Below are 15,838 nucleotides of genomic sequence, written 5' to 3'. Positions count from 1 at the left end.
GTGGACTGAGTGCTGGGAGTGAGGGGCTCCACCACAGGAGCACAGAGAGGTGAAACCACAAGGCTGTTTCTATCCTCGTGGAGATGATTCCCCAGCTTGAATCACAGGTCTGGGTTTGTGAATTCTGGGAATTACGGAGTGAAGAGCCCTGGGCAGCTCAGCCATGAGCTGTCTGGGAAGGGTGGTGGGGTGGAGAAGCAGCACCTCTGTCCCCTTCTCTCAGCTCATTTCCAGGGATGGCCGCAGCCCTTTGGCTCACCCACTGGCCTGCCTTGCTCTGAGCTGTGCTGAGCTCTTTGGACACACTGAATCTGACAAAACCCAGCCTGCCAAGGAGAGAAACCTGGCTCAAAGGCTGGCCTAACCCTGCTGAGCTGCCCCACCACAGCAGGGACGGGGCTGCCACCACCCAGCCGAGCTCTGAGTCACTCTGCCAGTGCTCAGAAGAACTCTAAGGCACTGTAAAGCTCAAATTAATTGTCCACACAAGCACTCTGCATTTTCCTGGTGTGTTTTAGTGCTTTTAAAAGCATTGGATAAGTAGGTCCCTGTGCTCAAGGCCACGAGCAAGCCTGGAGGCATCGGGGGTCTGTGGCACATCCTCGTGATCCTCAGGAAATGGCTCTGCTTGTCACAGATGTTACAGTCAGAGGGAAAACACTTCGGGAAAGGCACATTTTCCTGGAGAAGAGCTGAGCAGCTCTTCAGAGCTGTGTTTGATCAGCCCCCAATGAGTTTGAGGCTGTTCATAGACGACCCCAAGTGATTTGTGTGGTCTGGGGACAGCAGGAGAAGGATGGGAACAGCCAAGGGGCTGCACCTCGGCAGGGTTAGCGAGAACTCTGCCCCAAACAAGAATATTCCAGAGCAGAGAGAGGACTGGAGAAATCCCTTGCAAGTGTGAAGGTGAAATACAAATAGAGAGGGGGACAAACCCTTTTTTAATGTGCAGATGATCAGAGAGCAGCAGGGAAGTGCTCAGCAAAAGGAAATAGTTTGGTGTAAGTGCCTCTCTCTGTAGATATTGCAAAGAAATGCAAAAGCAGGATGAGTTTATGAGGGTGCTTAAAGGGCAGTGATCTGATGAAGAGGAGAAATGCAGAATTAATGTTCTCGCCTGGATTTCTCCACAAATTTACCACGCAAGATTTGGCTGGATGGCTCCACACCTCAGAGAGAAATTAAAGGGAATTTCCAGGGGCAGAGTGGAGCAGTGGTTGCTGCCATCACACTTTGATATGCAAAACACAGCGGCCATCAGTGCTCATGGAGGAAAGAGGTGATTTCTCGACCGGTCTTTCCTCAATCCCAGTCTCAGGTCTGCCCTCATGAAGCCAAGGTCCCCCCAACTTCCAATTCCCACCCCAGACCTGCTCTCCATTATTGCTGAGCTCCCACTAATCCTCCCTGTTATCTCTCAGCAGCTCCCATCTCATTTATCCTACCAGCTTCCACAAACTTCTTTAATCTCAAAGTCCTGTAAACTCGAGGAAAAAATCCGATTTATGTTATGTGCTCCCCATTCCCTCCTCCTGCACCTGTGTGAACATGGATAAAATCACTATTTAATCGTGCTGGTCAAGCCTGGCTGCTCCTTCTGGAGCCTCCTGCCGGCCCCTTTGCATCACCTATTAAAAGTTGGTGTGAAACTTGGGAATATTAAGGAGAGGAGGGAAGGATGGGAATGCCTGGAGCAACCTGAGGGCAGCCTCGTACCTGGAACTGTGGTGGGGGAGAAAACAGGGAGATGGGATCCACCCACCAGGATCTCAGAATCAACATCTCAGGAGTCTCCCACATTCCAAAGGCACCTGGACGTGACCCAGCCCTTTCTGAGAGCTCTAAGAGGGGTTGGGGGTCCCTTTTTCAGGAGACAAGGAAATGCCACCCCACGGGAGCTGCTGCCCACCAGGATCCCTCATCCAGCTGCTCCAGCTGGGACCAGGGCTGGGACAGTCACGGAGAACAACACCAGCCAGAGCCAACCCTGTGGTACCTCTCCAGAGTGGGAAAAGCTCCACCTGGATCAGTTTCAGGAAGGTTAAATTTATCCCAGAACAAGCACTTGAGCAGTTTTCAGCTCCTTTTCCCCACAGGTTTGGTTTGTTCCCCGTTCCTTCTGCAGTGCCTTGACTCACCAGCCTCTAATTATTGCCTGCAGATATAAACATGCACTTCTCCCTGGAAAAAAGTCCATTATTTTTCCCTAAAATGGAGGGCAGTCTGCAGCTGCTTGGGTAATGTGAACACTTGCAATATGTTATTAAAACAAGCTCTGTGCTCTGAGGGAGCTGCAAACGGGGCTGTCTGCACCAATTTCGGGAAGTTTTGTAATCCCAAGCCCGAGTCTGAGGAACACCAGACTCTGTAATTTTCCAGCACTAGAATCAAGGAGCCGGGGACAATTCCAGAGCAGAGTTAATCCCTCTTGCAGCCATTTGGAGCAGGAGGGGAAGAGCAGAGGCATCAGGGAGCCCTTTCAGGTTTCACAATTATCTCAAATCGCTCGAGCTTGGTCCCTGTGGAGCATCAGCAAACTCAAAGCCCAAAGGCAGAAGAAGTTCAGACAAAAGGCAGTTCCCACCACGTCCTCGCACCTTTCAAACATCAGTACCTGCCACATTTCAAAGCTGTGATGCTGACTGGATTAAACCACCTGCAACAAATCATCCCAATGTAATTTCAGGATTTTAAAAAAAATCCTTGTGCCATTGTTGGCCATGAATAAAAAGTTATGGGAGGAAAGGTTACGTTGAAAGCAAAATTATCATTGTGGCTTTCCTTGATTAAATTCTTGCAGCATTTGAGGAGCCCTACTCCAGTTGAAGGCTTAATTTTTTGAAAAAATAGCACTTTGATAGGAAAAAAAAAATCTAAAAAGTAGCTGGCTCTAATGTTGGAGAACCCATAAAAGTGCAGGAAAATAAAGTGCTGGTATTAATTTTAATATATAACCTATTAAATAGAAGCAATAAAATGTTAAACTGAAATAAAATATTATATTATTATTATTATTAGCATAAGGAAGAACAGCCACAGCAGTGTTGGATATTCAGGAAAGGGTAATCCCAATTGGTTTGGGTTCGGAGGGACATTAAAACTCACCCAGTTCCATGGGCAGGGGCACCTTGCACTAGCCCAGGTTGCTCCAAGCTCTTTGCTGAATCAAATTCCATCCCAACCGACCTTTCCCAATCATTTATCCCTGGGGGGGTTGGTGGTGACACCGAGGAAGGGCCCCTTGCAGCCACCCTGAGCTCATCCTGGTGAAGTTTTGGAGCTGCCACCGACCCTTGGGACACCCAGAGGTGTTTTCTGCTCGAGGATTGGGTAAGACAGATCCCAAGGACTTTATGGCTGTGTTATTGATGAGCCTTTCCCATATTAATTCCAAGCCCTGGTATTATTTGAGCTGGGATAATAACAGTTTCTTGTGTTTGATTAGACTGTTTGGGCTCTAATCAGACCAACAGTAAATCCCTGGCTCCACAGGAACGTTCCCATTCCAGCCCTAATAACAATTGGGGTCTGACAGGCAGGGGAGGGGCAGCCACAGCTCCGGGCTCCCTGCAGAGCCAGGGAGAAAGGAAATCCTCATGGCTTTGAAACAGAGAATCCAGGCCAGGACAACGTGTGACCATGGCAGGGAAGGGAGGCTGAGGACAGCCCTCAGCCCTGGGCAGGAGGCCCTCGGCAGGGCATGGAGGCTGCTCCTCCCTGCAATCATTACTGGTCAGGACCTCAATTAACAGCCATTCCAGCAGAACTTCCAGCTGCACAATTAATGACAAGTCAGAGACAGCTTGAGCTGTCTCACCCAAACTGAGGATGCTCCTCTTGCATTCCCAGAGCAGCCAAAACGTAGCATGGGCTTTATTCCCTGCCTGGGAAGGAGCAGGAGGTGCTTCCAGGTGGGAATCTCCTCATTTTAACCCCTCAGATCAACAAGTGCCAGGAGCCAGGGGCACTTCCCAGAAGGGGCTGACTAACCCCACATCCCTGGTTCAAACATCCCAGGGAAAGCCAGGGGAGCAGCCATCAGTCCTTAAATCCCATCCACCACCAGCATCCCATGAACTTCCTCTGCAATCCTGTTTAGGGAGCAGCCTCATAAGAGGCAGAGTAGCAACAACACGACTTTCATATCACTCAGAGAGAAGATTCTTGAATGCACTCCTGGCTTATCTTGGGAAACTGGAGCCTGAGCTCTCCCTCCCCTGCTGGTTCCAGGGGAAAAGCCCCACGGAGCCTGAGCTCTGTGGCTCCTTTACCCAAGTGACAAGATGCCTCTTTGTGTCCAGATTCTCCTCTGGAATCTCCTCCCTGAGTGATTTTTGCCTGAGGGAAAGGTTTGTGAGGGACTTGGGTGTTTAGTGCTGTCCTGGATTTGCAAGGAGAGGAGTTGCTGCGGGGTGGGAGCAATTCTGAGGTGAACAGCCTGGAAGCTGTCCCATCCTCAGTTTTCCTGGATTTCCCTGGTCAGCACATCTGTCCTCAGTGACAAAACCCTGCTGGCACAAAAAGCCCCAGCCTGTGGTTGCAGAGGTGGTGCTGTGAGTGTGCTGAGCCACCACGGCCTGGACGAGAGGTCCTGGTTATCCCACAGGGATCCCACACCAGGAGAAAAGCCCTGGAGAGAGGCAGATCTTCAGTCCTGGGTGTGGGAGCTTTGTTTGGCATGGCATGGGAGCTTGCTGGGAAAAAGCTCCTCTGGGGAAGGAGGAAGTGCCTGGAGCAGAGGGTGGGATTTACTCCCCAAGTGCCCCTGGGTTCTTTTGGGATGTGTGAAGAGCTGGGGGATTCTCCAATCCCCTGGGTGTGGGATGGAGCCTCCCCTGAGGTGTGATCTGATTGATCCCACTGGAATGAGCTTGATCCCACTGGGAATGAGGCTTGGAGGGTGCTGGGATGGCAGCCCCGAGTCCTCAGTGCTGCTCCCACTCCCAGGGCCAGGGCAGTGGGATGGGACAGGCACAGCTGGAATGCTGCAGCCAGAAATTAATTCATGGGGTGATGGTGAGGGATCTGAAGCCTCTCAGAGACTCCTCCAGCACTGCAGGTTCAGCTCACCTTGCCTGTGGAGCTGTAGGATAACGTGGATTAACTGATTTAATTCCTTATATCCATGTTCCAGCATCCACAGTTAAACCTCCCAATTTCACATGTTCCAAGCATGTTTGGGTGGCCTGTGTTTTATTTGTTGTAACTTCTTTTCTTAGTTCATTCCATTTTGCCTAATAAAGTGCTTTCATTTACCTTCATTTCCATATTGTACTGTAGCTAAAGACGAGAAACTCAGAATAGATAATTGGTTAATTAAAACAACTTCCCTGGTTTCTAACATATTGTTGTCACGGAAGCAACAATCTGGTGAACTGCTCTGGATAGGTAATTCCAACTTCCAGCTGCCTTTAATGAGTGGATCCTGTGAAAGGGCTGGGAATGATGGAACCTGGATTACCAGGCTCCCTTTCCCAAGCAGATCTTTGTATTAAATCCAGTTTTCTCTCCCCATCCACTAAAGCCAATTTACAGTTGTCATGGGAATTTACCCACTGCACACCCACCCGCCCTCTGCTGTCACCAAGACCTGTGGGAAGCATCTCATGTGGAAAAGACACATTCCCAGCTGTCTTCCTTTCCTAAAAGGAAAATCTTTCAATTTCAGGAAAATACAAACTTTCCTAAAAGTGGGATACCGTGGAGAGAAAGCAAATCACTGCTCCAGGCAGGAGCTGGAGGGGACAGGATGGGTGGGATCGGGGTTGGAATGCTGGTGCTGGGCACCTGCAAACCTCTCAGAGATCCCACAGCGAGGGACAGGGATCGAGGAGCCAGGCCTGGCAGAAAGTGGGAAGATCTGGGATGAGAAGTGGCTGTTGCAATCCCAAAATTCGCTAATCACCCGTCTAAATCAAGTCTGGAATCAAGGATCTGCCTGCAGGGACACCCTGGGCATGGAAGAGCTGTTAATAACCCTTTGGAACATTCCCTTCTGTCCAATCTGCTCCCTTTCCCTCTCTCCTGGTGTGTTTTCCATCTAATATTCAGGGTGACTCCTTTCAGTAAGGTGGAAGTCTGGGCAAACCCATCCCAAAGCTCTGGACAGCTCTGGATCTGTGTCCCAGCAGCCTGGAGCAGGCAGAGGTGCCCCTCTGGGTCACTTTTTTAGCCTTTTGGGTCACTTTTCTAAACTTTTCTCTGGCTGTGACCTCCCCCCCCCAAAAAAATTGGTCTGACAGGTGCTGGAACATTCCCCTCTCCCCATAGGAGAAATCCAGCTCTGTTTGAGCTGGAGGTGAGGGCACTGAAATTCAGCTTCCTGATGTGTCCTTGTGCCCTGTGATCCATTGCCAACAGCCTTCCAGACGCCTGGATCCCTGCAGGAATGTCCTGAATTTCAATTGGAGCCCACCTGCCATGCGAGGGGGGGTGGGACGCACACCTGCATCCAGGTAACCCCCAGGAATCAGGCAGTGCTCTCTGCAGGGAGAAAAGCAGCACCAAAAACTCCCCTCAAAACAAGCAGATAAAAAAAATAAAAGAAAGAGAGAAATAACAGGGAGCTCTGGTTTATTCCTCAGTTCCAGGTGATTTAAGTAATTGGAAAATCATAGTTGTGAAGCAACTCTTTGCAGAGCATCATAATCAGCAGTGCTGCTCAGCGGGGCCTAAGTGCAGCAGAGAGGCTTTAAAGACCCCCTGAGCAATGTGCTTTTGGGGGAGCTGTGTTATTTGGAGATGGCATCTCTGGGAACAGCAGTTTCCAGCAAAAATATCAAGTCTGCAGGACCAGAAGGATGCAGAGATTCGGGGAATGCTTGGGAGACTTTTGCCAGCTTGCTGGCAGCCCCCGTCCTGCCCAGGTCCTGCTGCTGCACGAACACAAACTGCAAATTATCCGTGACATTTCCACGGTGCAAAGAAAACTGTGAGCACGTGGCTGCTCATCTCCAGCGCTCTGGGAGCTTTGGGAAAGCTCTGTGGGCTCAGAGGAGGGAGCTGGCTGCTCCCAGGAGTGCAGCCAAGCCGGGCTCAAGTGGCACCTCCGTCAGGGCCGCGCGCCCCCGCGTGAGGCATTCGGATCACGCCAAGTCCCCTCCACGTTATTAATTTTGACTCAGTGCTTTGAGTTCTGCTCTGAGCAATCCATAATCTCCAACCAAATAATCATAAAGGCCCTGCTGGCCTTGAAACATATGTCTCTGACAAGAGCAATAAACCCATTTATTGCTATTGTGGCCACTGCAGAAGAGCTCGTGTGATGCGAGCGTGAGATTTCCTCGGAAAGGGAGCCAGGCCCAGCATTAACTAAATAAAAATATTACTCTTAAGATCTACTGATCATGTATGTGGGCATTTAAATATCAGAGATAGTTACGGCTCTGAAGGCTGGGAGAGGGGAAAAAAACCAAGACATAAAATGAGATTAAGACAGAAGGATAGAAGCTGCTGCTATAAAAGTAACTCAATAAACGAGGCGCCGAGCTCAAGCCTGCACATCCACGAGCATCCCATGACCATAAACCCAGGGATACAGCAGGATCAGGTCACAAAAGCTCCAGGAAGGGGAAAATGTTTCTTTAGCAGCCTCAGGTTTGGCCAAAATGGCCCAGCCAGTGGAGCAGGGCACCAATTTGAGAGCTTTAGGAGCAGCCAGGGCCTATCTGTGGTGCTCAGTGGAGCAGAGCAGGCACTGCCCCAGAGGTTCTGAAGCAGTAAATGGATTGGAGCAGTGATGATAACGTGTTTGCAGGAGAAAATTACCTATATTGAGGCAGTGTCATGCTAGAGCTCCCCAACAATAACAGGCAGGCTCAGAAAGAGGTGAAGGAACAGATTGGGGGAGATTTTCCAGCTTTTAAAGGAAATTAAACAAGATGGAAATGCACTGAAAGGGAGCTGCACAGAAAGAGAGGAGCAGCATGGGCTCCGCTGGGGTGTCCTGAGATATTTAAGAACACCGGTGTGGGCAGGACCAAACAAGTTTTATGGGCTGAGCTCCTCTCCACTGCCACATAAAAATCAAGAGACTCATGGAAATGGAGTTAATTCACCATTGCATATGCAGAGGGAACAGCTGTAATAAAAGGGAATGTGCTCCTTGGCTGGTATTTATTTTTCAAATGTTCCCACTAAAATCCTGGGGACAACAGCAGCAGAAGTGCAGGAGGACACTCCAGACTTTTACAGGGGAGAAAAAAGTAAATCATAAGTGAAGGGAGAGCAGAGGAGATGAAAGGATGGTGTTGCCCTGGGTAAAAAAGGAAGTATCAATCCAAAAGGATCAATGCCAGACTGAGATTATTACAGATTATAGCAGCAGTTCTAGGATTTTCCCCCTTCTTCATATCATCTGTGGAGGTGATCATCTGCCTGCAGCTGGAGTAGGCTCCTGTGGATACCTCAGAGCAGTGGATATTGCTCAGCTGGGGGTACCCAATCCCACATTTCCCATCAACCCTCACTTCACGGTGAGGATAAAGACACTGCCATATAAAAATATTGAATCCTAAAGTCAGGGATAGCTCTGACAGATGGAATAACACCAGACTCTGCCCTTAAAAATATCTATTTATTGCCTAGCAAATAACCTTTACGACAGAGATAATGCCATTCACTCACTTCCTGCCATAAAAAAAAAATAAAAATAGTTCATTCTGCCTAAAACACTTCCCATGAGCTTCTCAAGAGTGATAATATTGATGGGATGTGATAAGAGAGGGTTTGGGGTGCTCCAGGCCCTCCCCATTGCCACCAAAGGTGGAGGGGGAGCGGAGGTTTCCAGAGGAGCCTCTGGCACAGCAGGAATGAGGAGCAGAAGGGAGGGTGCAGCCCTTTCCCAGCAGTGTTTGGGATGTTAAGAGTGACTCCTCAGCATCAAAGCTGTCCTACTTCCCCAGCCTTATCATATTTGCCAGAGCACAATTCAGGAAGCAGGACTCCAGCGCAAATCACATTCCACTGGAAGCCTCGGTGATAAATAAATTACATCCCTCTTCTCGAAACAATTTCCCATGATCAATAATGAATAAAAAAAGTCAGGTCCAAAGCAGTGTTGTGACAGCCCCGCACAGAAGTGAGTGGCAGCCAGGATTTTGCTTCAGCAGCAAAATCAGGGCCTGATAAAACATTGCATTTCCCCAGGACTCCAAAGATACTGGAAAATAGGGAGCGAAACTCACATTCCACCCTCTCCAAAGAGTCTGGTAACACATTTTGCATAAAAAGCCTTCTCCTGCACAGAGAATTGCACAAACAGGGGTGGGTAGGGTAAGCTCTGTGTCCTGAGGGCTGGGACAGCTCCATCCAGGCACAAAAGCTGCTGGGATAAGGATGCCAGGCCAGGAAAATGTTGCCTCCCACTCCTACAGGCTCTGGAAGCAGCCTCAGCTCAGTATTAGTGAAGTGTGGGACTGCTGCTTGCAACGAGCACAGTTTGGGGCTGGGAGAAGAGATGGGATGTCCTGGTCCCCTGATCCTTCACCATCTCAGCCCCTCCTGATGTGCAGCCCCTCCTCCTCTCTGCGTTTTGGGGACATTCCAAGGTTTAACTTGCTCAAGGCGTTTTCAACTCGCAGCTCCTGCACATCCAAATTTCAGCTCCTCCACCCATCCTGAGAGGTTCAGCAGCCCTTCATGTTCATTGCCTGAAAGAGGTGAGGAGAAGAGGTGTGATGGGAAATAGGAGTCCAAAAACTTCTGTGGAACACATGGGAGAAAAGGGTTGGAGCATGGGGAGGAGCTGCTCCAGTTTACAGCTAGAGGACCTGTAATAAACCCAAATAAATAAATGTAAGTAACTAATATATATCTATATTAAAATATATATTATATATAAAATATAAAATATAAAGTATAAAATATAAAATATTATATATTATGTATTATATTCTATAATATCTATTTTTTATATATGTACTATATAATATAATCTAAATAAATAAATATAATAATGTAAATGTAAATAACTAAATGTAAATAACGTAAATAAATCTTTACGGAATCAAAAAAGGTCATGGAATCATGGAATGGTTTGGGTTGGAAGGGAGTTTTAAGCTGATCTAATTCCACCCCTGCCATGGCAGGGACACCTTCCACCATCCCAGGCTGCTCCAAGCCCTGTCCAGCCTGGCCTTGGGCACTTCAGGGATCCCAAAGATCTGGGCACCCTCAGGGCCTCTCCACCCTCACTGGGGGGAATTTCTTCCCAATATCCCACCCATTCCTTCTCTCTGGCAGTGGGAAGCCATTCCCTGTGTCCTGGCACTCCATCCCTTGGGAATATTCCCTCTCCTCATTCCCTTTCTTGGAGGCCCCTTCAGGCGCTGCAAGGCCACAGTGAGGTCACTCCAAAGCTTCTCCTCTCCAGGCTGAACATTCCCAATTCTCCCAGCTTCTCTTCCCAGCAGAGCTTTTCCAGATGTCTCTGGAGCCACCAACACAGAGTGATTCTGCAAGGGCTGTGACTTCATCTAGAAAATTCCTGTTATTTTCTGAGGACAATCTTGGGCTTAACCTAATTCTGGCCAGTAGGAACATGGAGCTCCATTCCTGGACGAGTCACATCCATGAGCTGAGACCTCTCTGTCCTGCTCATCTCTGAGTCCTGAGGCTGCCAGGGCTCAGGCAATCCCAGAATTCCCAATTATTATGGTCCTTACTTAAAGAGTGCCATCCCCAACTCTAAACCAGGCATCAGCTTCACAGATAAAAACAGAATCACAGACGCAAATGTCTGCAGTGACCACGGTTTGCAGTTCCAGTGACTCAGCTCCAAGCAGAAGGAGAAAGTGCAAATCCATCCGGATGAGGATTTCCTTAAAAGCCTCATAAGGACCCACTGCACAAAGCTGAGAATTCCTGTGCCTCGTGTATCTGAGAAAAACGACACATTTTAAAAAAGTGAGCCTTGATGAGAAGGGGGAGGACTGGGAGCTGGGTGGAGAAGAGTTGCCATGATGCCAAAACCCCCCGATCCCGCAGGCCTGGAAAGAGCCGTGCTGCTCTGATTGCATCCCTGACGGCTCCTGGAGCCTGGAGTGCAGCCGGATCCGTGTGGAGAGGGTCCAGCAGACCCTCAGCTCTCACCCCCATGGCTACTTTGATTTCTGGCCTTTCCCACACACCAAATCCTGAACGGAATCTCAGCCGTGAGCTGGGGATGAGGCCCAGCTGCCCCAGGCAGGCCAGGGAGGGACAGTCCCACCCCGCTCTGCCCTCACTGCAATATTGGTGGCAGTTTTGGGTTCCACGGCGTAAGGAAAACCACCAGAGTGTCCAAAGGAGGCCGTGAGGGTGGGGAAGGACCTTGTGAGGAGCAGCTGAGGGGATTTGGTTTGCTCAGCTGGAGAGGAGGAGGTTGAGGGGGGCAGACATCACAGCTGGAGCTTCTCGTGAGAGGAAGAGGAGGGACAGCTGCCAGCTCTGCTCCAGGGTGACAGGGCCAGTGCCCAGGGAGCGGCTGGAGCTGTGACAAAGCTGGGCCAGCCTGGGTTTTGGGAGAAGTTCCTTCCCCCAAAGGTGCTGGCACTGCCCAGGCTCCCCAGGGAATGGGCACAGCCCCGAGGCTGCCAGAGCTCCAGGAGCTGCCAGGGATGCCCGGGGTGGGAATTTGAGGGGTCAGGAGCTGGATTATGATCCAGGGATCCTTGTGGATCCTTGTGGATCCCTTCCAGCTCAGGATATTCTGTGATTCTGTGATTAAAGTGCTGGAGCTCACAGCGATCTCCACTTATCCCCTCACAGGCTGAGTCAGAGCACTCTGAGAGCAGCAGATCAGGGAGGGAAGGAAAAGAGGAGGAGGAAGCAGCTGCTCCTCTCCCAGCACAGAGCATGAAGCTCTTCATGTCCCTCTCCCTGGTTTCCTGCTGAAAGCAGCCCTGATTCCATCTGAGCCAGCCCAGCTCCCTTTCAGGCTGCAGGCAGTGCTGGCAGAGCTGCCCAGCCCTTCCCCAGGACAGACAGCCCCCAGCTCCATGGCACCTCACTCCAGACACCTCAGGACATCCCACGCCAGCCTTTCTCCTCCTCCAGACAGGAAACAGTGAGAAATTGTCACCTGGGTGCTGTGACTGGGCTGTTACCCTCCTGCTGCAGAGCCCACAGCAGTGACACATTCACAGGCTCTCCTTTCTTCCTCTGACTCACTGGGTTTTGTCGAATTTGATATTTAAGAGTTGGAATTAAGAGCTTTAAAGTACCTTGGAGGATTATCTGTGGCTTGTGAAGCTTCTGGTTGTTCCCCTGAACCTTTGGATTGAATACGAGGGCTTGAGGGGACATCTGGGTCTATCTAAAGTGGACACAAGGACATGTATTTATTATTCCATTGTAGGCTCTGTATAATCCTGAGGGCTCAAGGATCAGGAAAATTCCTATTTCTGACACTGGATGTATAACTGAGGGTTTGGGGTTGGGTTTTTTCCTTCTGTAATACCAAGAAGCAGCTGCAGGTAATGGCAGATTTGGTTTGGGAAGATGCATCTTGGCCAGATTTGGGATCAAGAAGGAGATTTTCTTTAAATAAAGGATCATAGGGATGCCTTTCTGTTTCCCACCTTCTTTATTACATGGAATTGCACTCTCAAAGGCCTCCCAGATGTTTTTATTGGGCCAAAATCCTCCTGTTGCAGGAGCCCACAGCAGTGGCGCATTCACAATCTCCCTCTCCTTGTTTTTGAAGTCCTTGATATTTTAGATGTGAAATTAAGAGCTTTAAAGCACCTCGGAGGATTATCTGTGGCTTGTGAACCTCCAGGATGTTCCTCTGAACCCCTGGGTTTAATTCCTGTTTCATCCTCCAGTTCCATGTGTGATCCAGGGAGGCACCCAGGAAAGTCCCTCCCAGAGTTATCCTGACTGATCCTCAATAATTCACCAGAAACACTCTGAAAATCCTGCTGAGTGGCCATAATAAACTGCTCTAATAATGTTCTCAATTAATTATCAGCTCTATCTTTTTAGCAGCTGTCCTGCTATTTTATGGAGGAGCAGTGTGGAGCAAAATCACTTCAGCAATGTGGTTCTGGGCTTTGTTTCAGCCCAGTGTTCCCCTCTCACTGAAGCTTTCCCAGTATTCCACATGATCACAGGATGTGTCATTAAGCCCCAAGTTCCCCAGGAGTTTCTCCAAAGCCCAGTGCACAGCATCTCTAATTTAAATGCATTTGCCTCAATAATACAATTTAATAACTACCACAGTTACAGTTTAGAATGAAAAATAACTCCTTAGCTCCTTAAACTTGCAATATTCCGTCCTTTTGGCTTCTTTTAATTACTAAGCAGAAATATTTTTGGAACGTATTTAACTTTTCAGCAACACTCCCATCAATTTTATCATTCCCATTTAACAGCAGGCTTTACACCAGCATTAGATCCCTTTTAATTCCTATTATCAGATTTCTTTGAGTCCTAACACTTGGCTGTTTTCTTCTTTTGTTCTTTACTTCCCTAACTAGACTTTCAAATAATGTAATAGCTCATCTTAAAAGGTAAAGCCCAGATAACTGGGGCTGGATTAATTAATTTCTCTTCCCTCCTTTCCAGAGGGGTCTGCACTCACAACCACTGCCTGTCACCTGCATTTAAAGGAATACCTTTACCTAGAACAACACTGAATAAACACAGAGATCCTTCATGTGCATTTACAGTCCAGGCACCAGCAGCTCTCCAGCTGCCAAATGTATCCATGAGAATGGAGGAACTGGAGAGGGGACAACCAGTGGTTCCAGTGTGATGGCAACTCACAGACCAGTTCATTCCTTTTTTTAAAATGTAGAGAGTTTGCATTACTCCAGTAAGGCAAAAAGTCTGTGTTTATTTCTCTATTTTGTGCAGCAGAGCTGGGTTTGGTTTCTCCTTCACCACCACTTGGGCTCAGCACAGATGTTGTCATGAAGAGGCAAAACTGTCCCCACACCCTGCTCCCCTTGTCCCTCCCAGGCCATTCCCATCCCTCTCCCAGCAAAAATGGGGGGAACCACTTGCATTCCCCAGGAGAATGTGGGGTTTGGATCAGCACCAGGCTGGGACCTACTCCTCCCCACATCCCCATCAGCCTTTGGCTGGTGTCACCCTCCCAGCTGTGCCCCCAGGGAGGCTGCAGCCACTGTGACCAGGAGTTGTGTCCCCTCTGGGGCTGGAGGAAGGGGATGCTCCTGGAGCAAGCAAGGAGAGCTGTCAGAGGCAGCAGAGGGTTCAGCTCTGGCCACTGAAGATCTCAGCCTTGGCAGCTCCTCCAATATTTGGGCTCCACCAACAGCCCTGGGGTTCAGTTCAACATCTGCTGCTCCTGGGGTGGGCAGATCCCACTGGGATCCATCCTCACCCAATCCTCTGAGCCTGCTGAGAGGGGAGGTGAGACTCACCCTGAGGGGGACGTGGGGCTGCTGTGCCCTGCTGGAGAAGCCAGCCTGGGGCACAGCAGTGGCTTTGCCCGTGCCAGCAGCCTTGGGAAAAGCAGCAGCGTTTGCTGGCATGATGAAGAACTTCCCTGCATCCGTGCAGGCACGCTGAGGCATTGATTTCATAAACACTGCTGTTATTTGGAGGAGCTTCATCCTCTCCTGCTGCTGGGCCCCCCTGAGCCTGAGTCCAAAGCGGGGCCAGACGAGTGCAGGGAGTGGTGGGGGTTGGAGAGGGCAGGCCAGGAGGTAGCCAGGAGGTAGCCAGGAGGTAGCCAGGAGGTAGCCAGGCAGTAGCCAGCGTGCCCAGGAAGGCTGGGAGAGCCCTCCAGGAGGCTGAGCCAGCCCTGAGAGCTGCTCTCCCCTCCCCGATGCCTCCCCCCAGCTCTCCCCACGCTCCCTCCCCTGCCCTGCGGTTCTACAGCTATAATCAAATCATAACTTTTATTAAATTTGAGATTACTTTTTAATGGAATCAATTTCTTGTGTGGTGCTTTTCCCTTCTGCCCCACGGCTCAGCCACACTCTGCACTTTTGTGGTTCTGCTCGGATTTTTATCTCTGTTTCTGCCTTAACACCGAGCCCTGGGTGAGCACCCCCAACCCTGTCCTGCCTGAGAGGGACACTTGTCCCTTTGCCCGGTGTCCCCAGAGCAGGAATTCCTGCTGAAGGACACCACAGAGGCAGCAGGATTTGTCCCATGTTCCAGCTGGCAGTAGGGATGGAACTGGTAAAAAATCTTCCCCTGGAGGGAAGGGAGCCCTCCCCTTTCCCTTTGGCTTTGGGGCTGCATTGGAAATGCTGTGCTGGATCCAGTGGCTCCACTGGCTGGGGAGCTCCTGGAGTCAGCTGAGGGGGATCTCATCCTCTTCATCATCCTCTGTAGGAAATCAGAAATTCATTCTCTTCCTTATTCTCTGTAGGAAATCAGAAATTCACCCTGTTCCTCATTCCCTGTAGGAAGTCAGAAATTCATTCTCTTCATCATCCCCTGAAGGAAACAGAAATTCAGCCTCTTCCTCATGCCCTGGGGGAAGTCAGAAATTCAGTCTGCACTGGACACGATGCCTGGGGCTCTGTGAGGATTCCCACACCAGGACAGCCCCACGTGGATATCCCCAGGCACAGCAGCTCAGACCTTCCCACCTTTGTGGCTTTTCCATTTCCTGAGAACTTTCTTGCCCAAAATGGCTTCATCTTTGCAGTTTTATGTAACTTTCCCCTCGTCTTCCCCTCCTCCCCTCGTGCTGCTTCCTTTCCCTTTCTTCCCCAACACCTACAGACTGTATTATATCCTCTGATGCAAAAGCCCCATTCTGCTTTCACTTGTAACCATATAATGACAACAAGAAAAATAACAGTGACAGCTTCTATTTGGTCCTCTCCCTGCTGATGTTCTTGAGAAGGAATTTCACATCCTAACTTCAGATCTC

Source organism: Parus major, chromosome 13, assembly GCF_001522545.3.
Source record: "Parus major isolate Abel chromosome 13, Parus_major1.1, whole genome shotgun sequence".
In the NCBI taxonomy this organism is placed as follows: domain Eukaryota; kingdom Metazoa; phylum Chordata; class Aves; order Passeriformes; family Paridae; genus Parus; species Parus major.
This window is presented reverse-complemented; position numbering follows the sequence as displayed.